We start from the raw sequence: 9,895 nt of genomic DNA, 5'->3' as shown, positions 1-9,895 counted from the left end.
GTAGAGGCTTGTCTCTCTCTCTCTTCTGCCTCGCCCTCATCATCACACCTTGTCTTCAAGACCACTGTCCCCCTGTCAAGTTACATTGAAAGTGAGCAGATGGTCTGATAGTGTCTGGGGTGGGAAAATGACATGCATATGCCCCATTTGAAGAAAAACAAGCTTAAAATAAATAGGCCCAAAGCCAACATACTCCTTTGCTCACACTTCTTCCCTAGAAGAGAGGAGGAAAGTACAGAGATCTGACAGGTGCCAGTCACTTTGCTTCGTGTATTTCTGGAAGGTGATTAACTTCTGCAATGAGAACAGAGTAGGAACTAATATGAAAGTACTATGGGACTATGTATTTTTCCTGTCTTCTTGGGAGATGGAGCAAGGGAGCAGCTAAGGTAGAGTGTCAGGACTAAGAAAAAGGTGAACACTTTCTCATTTTCTCAGTGTAGAAAACCAGAAGAGGTTGTAAAATCAGCAGTGGGTCTCTCTATTGAGTAAGGGGAGCTTTAGTAGGAAAAGTGGGTGAAACCTAGGTTCTGGGCCATTAGTGATGGATCGGAGAGAGTTGCTCCAAGGAGCCAGCCCAAGTGAGGAATAATAATAATGATAATAATGATAATAGTGATAATGATGATAATGATAATAATAATAAAAGAGGTAAACAAAGAAAGAGGTTGAAAGAGGCTTTGGAAGATAGTCAAGACAACTGTAATCCAGGCAGTGTATCCTGAGGGAGGACACCCCAGTGTTATGGGGGGAAGTAGGGACATGGGAGACCAAACCGCCATCTCATTCAACCAAGGAACTGATTGAACTCCCATCAGCATGATGGTGTATGCTAAGGTATCCTGAAGCAAAATTGTCAGTAAAATGTTTTGCTGCTGGCTAAGGGAACCTTCGATAGATTGATTTCTTACCCATTTCCATACAGAGAAGGGAGGAGTAATGCAGACCCCACAGGAAACATTGATACAGAAATTGATCTTGCAGATGACAACTATGATGCCAGGTGGTAATTGGGGTGTTAGACTGAGCTTGTAGTTTTTGGTGTGTGGTGAAGTGAACCAAGTGATGGTCAGTGCTGCAGCAACCAAACTGCACGAGATAAAGCCCCTCTGGGTCCAGGAGTTGTGGTTTTCAGTCTATGCTGTGCTGCAACTGCGAAGAGAATTTGTTTAGCCCTCTGATGTTTATCTTAATTTTGCATGCGTTCACAGCTCATGGGAGAAAATGACGAATTGAGAAAATATTTATTTCCCCAAAAGCTAAGAAGCTGTTACAGCAGACTGCCAGACAAACATAGTGTAAGTGCCAAAGCCTGAGCTTTTCTACAGCCTATGCCATGTGCACGTTCAGTTTTACCTGCCTTAAGTGTATTAAGAAATGTAGTCAATATGCTGCCTTAATCACTATAGTTTCATTGCACTTGGACACATCGCACCTCATTGCAATGTTTTGGAACAGCACCCAAAAGGGAGGCTGAGATCATCAACCACATTTCATTTAACGCTGCCAACTGAATCTAAGCAAATTGAAAAATGGCCTGCCCGCTATGCTAGGAGGCATACAGCAGAACGTAACTCTGAAATAGCTGCTTGTGTTCACTGGAGAAAGATTTATTTCTGATCTCAGTGCTCGAGTTGCAGAGGTAAATAGAACACCTGTAAGCCATTACCTACCATGCCCCACCACCCCTGTATGGAAAAACCTACACAGGCATTGCCTGCAGCAGAGTTGGTCTAGTAAATGGCCAGGAAAATGGAATGTTTTCTCTCAACAAGCAGCAAATGAAGAGGAGCTGCTGCATCTGAAATGATGCTACCTTGTGTACCTGGAAGGTCCCAGTTTTTGATGAAAGGCTGCAACTCTCAAGTTCATTTTCTCTCCCACAATGGTGAAGTTTGAATCACTTTGCCCTTCACTTCATACTGTAAGTGGTCTTTAAATAAAATAAAGGTGGGATTTTTTCTCTTTGCATGAAGACTAACTAATATACTACGTAAATAATTCAAAAGTGCTTTGCACTGATGTACAGTCAGAAGGGAGAAGGACTCTGTATACTACTGCAGTTAACTGTCTTTTTGCTTAGCTATCGTTTCATTTAACTTTTTTTTTTGTATTTTATAATTGATTTTGATGCTATAAGATTATACATTTCATGGAAATCTAGAAAACCACACCTTAAAAATGTCTGGCTGTAACACAGAGACTCATGATTTTATTACCATCAATCCTCAGTTTGGCCTCCATCCACTGACAGTGTCAAGGTTCTCTGATCCACAGCACCCAAGCTCTCCAAGACAAGCACAGAATGCAGTGTATTTCACCTGCAGGCATTCCTTTGGTCCCACTGTGAGTCTAAGCCAAGGAAAGAGCACAGAATACACCAGTATTGCCAATAGGTTGGCAGCTCCTACCCAGCAAGGATGCAAGTGAATACTGTCATGCTGTAGCACCCACTTCATTTCATATTAACCACAGCCTGAGAGTGTCATAGGAATAGATGGAAGAGCAGATGGAAATTGGAATTCAGAGGACAGGAGCTTTGAATTTGTAGGAAAATACGTTCCACTGGTTCAGCTGCTAACAAGTCTACTTTTGGAGATTTCTAAAATTTACTTTCTTTTCTTTCTTTCAGTCCTCCAGGCAACAGTTGGTCCTTGGAAGGTGTTATTGCAAAAAAACATTTTAGTACCTACATGAAATGTAAAAGTGAAAACACCTCCCAGGACCTTACCCTGAGCCAAAAGAAAATGTAAAAATATCTTTTGCCCATCACTGCTGTTTATTGAGAAAGGATCACTAATATATCAGCCTGTTCCAGGCCTCCATAAGCAGAATAAAAGGAAAAACTCCATTTTGGTGTATGGACAGCATGATGTGAGTCATCTGCCCCATTCTTCCAAAAAAGCTGCTTCCTAAGGGAAACACACCTGATCATAGAATCGTAGAATCATAGAATCAGTAAGGTTGGAAAAAACCACTAAGTTTAGTCCAACCATCAGCCCTTCATCGATATTGCCTACAAAACCTTGTTTCTCAGTGCCACATCCACATGATTCTTGAACATCTCCAGGGCAGTGACCCCACCACCTCCCTGAGCAGCCTGTGCCAGTGCCTCACCACTTTCGCTGAGCAGAAATCATTCCTAATATTCAACCTGACGCCACACTCCTTCATCTGGCTCATCTATAAGCCCTGCTGACTTTTTACTGGTGTGACATACATAGACATCACATAAAATCTCCCTGGGTGCAATTTCATGGATCACAGGTTCCCTACAGTTTATACTTTGATATTTGAAATGAGTAGCTGTGTTTGGTACTGGGCTAAGTCTTCTCTGAGAGGATGAGATTTTACAATGCTGTGGTACCTGTGCCTCAATTTGATTGAGTTCTGTCTTCTGTCTTCTTAAACCATATCCACATGCGTCTTGTTCGAATGTTTTATTTTTGATATTGTTTTGAGACAATAGCAAGAAAGAGCCAAGGAGGTCTCATCACATGGGAGCTGGGCATATACCTCTCCATCAGGTTTTGCATTGTCTCTGCTTGCATGCAGCCACCAGGCAGGGGGAAAGTTCAGGGATCACAGACAGTTCTGTTGCCCATGGATCCCCCTGGCAGCTTTACAAGCTGCTTCTTTACTGGAGCATGCAGCGAAATAATACACTGTGTACTCTGCAAATTATTTCAAAAACAATGTGATGTTTGCCATGACAACTTTGCACATAAGTAAACAAATCCCAGTTTAATGAAAAAATTGGAGGGCTTTGGATCTAGGCTGACGCTGCTCCTCTTCAGTGCTGTTCAAACTGGGTGACTAAGCAGAGGAAAAAGCCAAAATAAAGAATTAAAATGAGTTCAGGGCAGGTGCAGAAAATACCAATGCTCTAATGGCTCGATGGGACCCCTTGTCTCACTGAGCTGCCTGTGTACTCCCGAGGACCGCCCAAACCAACCAGTAAGACAGGACTCCCTGCTGAGACATGTTTATTTACTCAGGTATCTCCGTGAAACAAAACGCACACCCATAAGTCATTCCCAACAGCATTTCTGATGCACGATCCTAGCAAAGAAATATCGGCAAATATCCTAGCAAATATCGACAATATCCAAGCAAAGCAATACGCATGCAATGAACATTGAAATCCCTGTTCGCTCAAGCAGGAACAGGTTTGATCCCTAGCAACGTGAAGTCAATGTGTGAATTCCTCAGATCCACAAGAATAAATTGATCTCAGTCATTTCTCTCCAGTTTTCTCCCAACCAAAAATGTTTTAATTATTTGAGTGTCGAGCAATCAAATGCCATACCTCAGACACAGCTATTCCAGGAGATAATTAGAAGCAGAGCAGAACAAACAATGTGCCACAGAAACGATCATCTCAGTGTGATCTGAAAGATAACTTTAGTAACGAAAGTGTTTCTTTGCTGGATGACTCATAGAAGGAAGCATGGGCTGGAGCTGCAGAAAGAGGAGCCTGCTCCATGGGAACCTGAGCGAAGGTCAAGGATCAGCCTTGTGCTGCCGACTTTTTGTTTGACGTTCATAATCTTAAGGAAATGGATGGAGGGAGAGCAAATGTCAGCTCCAGTAATGACTGTGTCACTCTGGGACTATACAGAAAGGCGATAACCCCAGCTTGCACACTGCTTGTGGAAATAATGGGCAGAGGTGAACTGAGCATCCAAGTCTTGCTTTTATGTTTTCTTCAGAATTTCGCTGTGAATTCTGATTTATCAAAGGGACATAAAGCGTGTATAGTACATATATAGCACTTATCTATTTCTAACTATCATTCTTCATCTGTGCAAATCAGCTTCCCAAAGTGGTTCAGGAAACACGATCTCATTGACTGATAACATCTCTTATTCAATTAAAAAAAAAAAAAAAGAAGCATCAATATACGATAGTTTTCATGTGAAGTTTCAACCATGTTTTGTAACATTTAATACCAAAAAAGAAGTGTGTTAAAATTATACACATATTATATAAGAATATATTTAATCACCATGTCATATTGTTAAATTTTATACATATCACCCAGATCCACCTTACACATATTATTTTTTGGTAGATATTTACACAGCATACTCTTTCAACAGACTGCCTAACCTCCTTCCTTCTGTTTCTTGACAAAATAGCAGCAAGTTTAGTTTTGTACCTGCCCCACATTACAGCACAGCTGGCAGCCTACAGACACCCAACAACCTGTGCTCCGTTTGTGACTGCACTCCTTCCCTACAGTGGATGAGTGCCAGGTCTGCCAATTCAGTGGCCAGGTCGCATTCTGGCTGAAAATCAGATTATTATAGGGGAAATGAGCACCGTGTCATTATGTTGTCAATTGTTTGATAGCAGTTATCATTAAACAGGGGTTTGCTGCTTTGCAAGACAGCTTCCAGCTCTGCTTTTCATGTATGAGGAAGGTAGCCGTACACAAGACAGCCCACTCCACCACAGCTGCACGGGGACCAGGCAGGGCTCACTCCTTGCTTTGGTCTGGTAGACCATGTTGTCTGCCCCAGTCAACCTGTCCCCATACGTTGATTGCCGCTCTTGGAGGTGGGTCAGTGGACTCCGCAGAGCTGCTTCCCAGGCACTGGTTCTATATCCCGTATTTGTCCAATTGGCTATTCCCACCTAAGATAAGGGAAATAATCTATAAGGGTGTACATGGATGTAACAGATGCAAATTTGCTTGAGTTCTTGACAGCTTGATATAATCCAGGGGACTTCTGCAGGGCAGCAGGAGTAGGTAGAGAGAAGGGAATGCAGAACAAGACAGCATCTTCCATTAATTCAAAACTTGCTGGTGAGTCTCCTAGCACCCAATATAGGCTCCATTTATTGCTTTGAAATTTAAATTTGTTCCTCCTTTAATTTTTAGAGATTATTGTTTTCCCAGCTTATGAATGCTATTTTTCTCACAATAATTGTAGACACTGCAAACCCTTTGATATTTGAGGTACTAATTAGTTGATCTGGGTTCAAATATTGAAGCCTTAATAGGCAGCCCTAACACTGATATGAAAAAAATGGGGAAAATCAGTTAGAGAGCTAAGGTTAATATCAAATTTAATCTTTATGCTTTATAAACTGGAATGTTTTTCATTTAACGTGTGGGAGAATGTGTATCTTTTCTGTTAATAAGTGTAAAACTGTACTCCTATTCCTTGTGCTCCCAGATGAATAACAAAGGCAATATATGCTTGTGATTCCAGGGAAGAGATGTTTTGGCAGGAGGAGAGAGATGATTAATAAAAATGACAGATTTTTTCAGGAATCCGGAAATGCTCAAATGTCTGTGGTTGATTCAACCTTGGAAAGGCTGGAGAATTGGTCCTGTGGCCAGCTTGCACTGCGAGTTTTATTTGGATTACCCAGTTCTCAGCTTTAGTCTATGAATGTGAGTATTTTTCAGTTGTAAACCAAAGACCCTGCACCACACAACAGTTTCTGTCTCTGTAACTGTATGACATGACCTGCTTGACTCCTGCAAAAGAGATCAGTAGAGGCACAGGACTAGATGGAAGTAAATAGATTAGATTGTGAGTTGCTGAAGTGGAAGTGATTTTCTGAAAGACATCCCAGATTTGTGCTGTTTCCATTGAATTTAATTGACTTTTGAATTAATCACCTTGTATTATTTTTTCCCTTAGAGTCTGCCTGCTTGTCTTTTTGAGAGTCTTACAGATTTTGCAATAATTATTGGACTAACACTTAGAGCAAACCTCCTTCCTTTGTATCCCTTATTCTAAGGTAATTTGGACACTATAGGTTTCAGGAATTATTTATAGTTCTGTGTAAGATATTAGCATCCCAAACTGAAGAAGCTGAACTCCTAGATGATGAGACTAAGGAGATGACATACTCTTGTGCTTCAGCTGTGTGGGACAATGTGAGACCATGTTTCCAGACATTTGAGTGTACGAGACAAAAGACTTATCCCTAGTAGGAAACAAAATCCTCAAATCTGGTGCCGAGATGAAATAAAGTTTAACAGTGGAATGCAGTGAAGTGTGGCCATTAAATCACTTATATGTGATCAGCAATAAGATTAGAGGCATCACAGTTTATTGACCTGGTAGAAAAACTCTGTATGATGCCATAGACTGTATACTTCTTATCAATATTTTTGATCTTTCCGCAAAGTTTCAAAAATAGTTGTAAAAATGATGTCTTGTTTTCCATTATATTCCATATGATTTGAGAAAATCCTCTTTACAATCCTTTTCACCTTCTCTATGATCTCTGAATTGGATTAATTCCGTGGTGACTTCTTTTTCTTGAAATAAACAAAAGCTGTATCTATTTAAAAAAGAAGATCTGAAAATAAATTTGAATACTAGCCCATATCATATTCTTGTTCCTGAGAGGTTCTAGGAAGATTTGAAGATAATTTAAATATTCTCAAGAAAAAAAAAGAAAAAGATCTTATTATCCATATCTATTGCTAGATGGCATGGGAAATCCTTAGAAATGTAATGAAACATAGACATAAAACCCACTGAGCCAATGTAAGCCACCATCTAATTAAATGAGCAGATTCATAATGACAGGATACCATTAAAAAGCCAGACGGAAACTTCTCAGTGTTCTTATTCTGCATTTCTTTGTGTTACTTTAGGGCTTCACTTGGGGAGTAATGGAAGCAAGCTGAATAATGAATACAGTTAATACAGTCTTGAGGAGCTTTCCTTCCAAGATTTCTTTCTGCTGAGCTGAACTGAAGGTCAAATAACTTGAGCATAGTAGAAAGCATTAAGATTATCCTTTTTAGACCCTTTTATCGAGTACAATTTAATGGTGACAAAGCATAATAAGGGATAAGAGGTGGGATTTTGAAAGCTTTATTTTGCTTACAGCAAAGTAACAGAATAATCCATTTCAGTTACCTGGAAAAAGGACAATAAAATAATTACTTTGCTAATTTTAGGTTATGGAGTGAATGGCTCAAATCTGAAGTACAGGCAACCATTTTTTTCTCCAATAGGTTGATCCCATGAATGAAGATGAATCAAACCAATGCTTTTACTTCTCCATTAGCTAGGGGATTGTGGCTTATTACCAAATTTGGCCAATGCAAATTTCTATATATTGAGCCCCCGACATGGAGTCCTGCCCCAGAATGGGCACCTTGTTTCCCCACTGTGCCATATGTGGGGAATGAGCAAGGCTGCAAAACAGCAGGAGTTGTGGGGAATGGCTGGGGAGCACTGAGGGCTTAGTTTACAGCTGGTGCACGTTTGGTGGGCATAATTCACATGACTGGATGTGATGCTATCCTTGTATCTCCAGAACTTACTGTAATGCCACAAAATCTTCAGTATGACCAAGAACAAGAATGACAGGCAAGCAACATTTGGATATTGCTGTCTACGCAAAACATTTTCTTTATGGTCAGTACAAATTCAGGAATTTCTTCACTTTCTTTTAACACTTTGAGAAAAACAAGTAACAACATTTTTTCCTCAAATTATCCTGTAGTTTGTACTTCATATCTGCACATTCACATCCCATCCTTGTCATGTAAGCACTTTGCAAACCTTTGAAAGCTTCTCTCCATTACTTACTTTTTCAGCAGATGTTACATTCCCCACTCTATTGACCTTGTTAGCATACTTAACTTTGTGCAAACAGTTGGCACTCTGCTCAAGTGACTATTTTGGCCAATATTTTAACAAAGATTTGTTAGTATGTGTGTGCTAATCAGTGTACTGGAGAAATCTACATACTAAAAAAAAAGAATGAGAAATTTAAAACATCATAAACACAACAGGATTAAATAGGAAGCTTTTCTGTGGTTTCATATAGATGGCATATTGAAAGCACAGAGAGATGGATATTAGGTCATGTGTCTGGGGAGCTGAATACAAGAATAGCCCAAGAACATAAGGAAGAATTGAAAAAGTCCACGCTTAAAATGTCATAACTAGCAAGGGACATGAAATGTAACAAGAAAATAGTGTAAATTTAGAGTAATGAAAGGATTATAAAAGGAAGAGATGGTCTTCTACTCAGCAGGAGAAAAAGCTATTTATAAACAATATTGAGCAGACTGAATGGTTTTCCTTTCTTTTTTCTTTTCTTTTTGCATGAGCATTCCCTGGAAGGGCTGGTGAGAAAGAGTATCAGAAAGAATCAGGTTAAAGGAGACAAAACCAACTGAGAGCACAAATCAGGATGATAATTTTTTTCTTCCAAGTCCTCTATAGTTAATGAAATTCTACAGGAAATTCTGGAACCCAGATGAGAAAATCTGAGAGCAACTAGAGGCTCACCACTGAAAACTGGGAGGATGGGCTAGGTTAGGAACCAGCCTATCTTGGTAATAGGGAACAGAGTGAACTTCTCAGTCTGGGGAAAAACATATCCAGTGATAACAAAGGATAGATGACAGCTAGCACAGATTTAGCAGCTCTGCCTGATTCCTGGTTGTATATCAGCTCCTTGATCACACTCACAACACACTTGCTACCTTGCTACTGAACCTTCACCCGGAGTGATCCGTCTTTTCCTCTCCAGAAAGGACAAGAGGCCCCCTCTCCAGCCTAACCATAGTGATGGAGATTTTCACCACCATCTTCTCCTGCAATGTGGTCTGTGGCCAAGGCCTCCCTGTGCTGGTGTGTGCTGCAGAGCATGGCTTTGCCACACAGCAGTCCCTTGTTTGGGGCAAGACACTGTGCCTATGACCAGTTTCTTTGTTCTCTGGAGGATGTCACATTGGGTACTGATCTTCCCAACTGCTTTTTCCCCTCAAGAATATCTTAGAAAATCTAAATCAACCCAAAATTTCCAAGTCACCCAGGAATAAACTTTCTAAAAGTGGTGCAAACTTTGAAAGATTTCAATCTGGAGTTGTCTTGAAGTGATTTTTTTTTTTTTTTTTGGT

Source organism: Meleagris gallopavo, chromosome 1 (genome assembly GCF_000146605.3).
Source record: "Meleagris gallopavo isolate NT-WF06-2002-E0010 breed Aviagen turkey brand Nicholas breeding stock chromosome 1, Turkey_5.1, whole genome shotgun sequence".
Classification (NCBI taxonomy): Eukaryota; Metazoa; Chordata; class Aves; order Galliformes; family Phasianidae; genus Meleagris; species Meleagris gallopavo.
Note: the sequence above shows the minus strand (reverse complement) of the source record.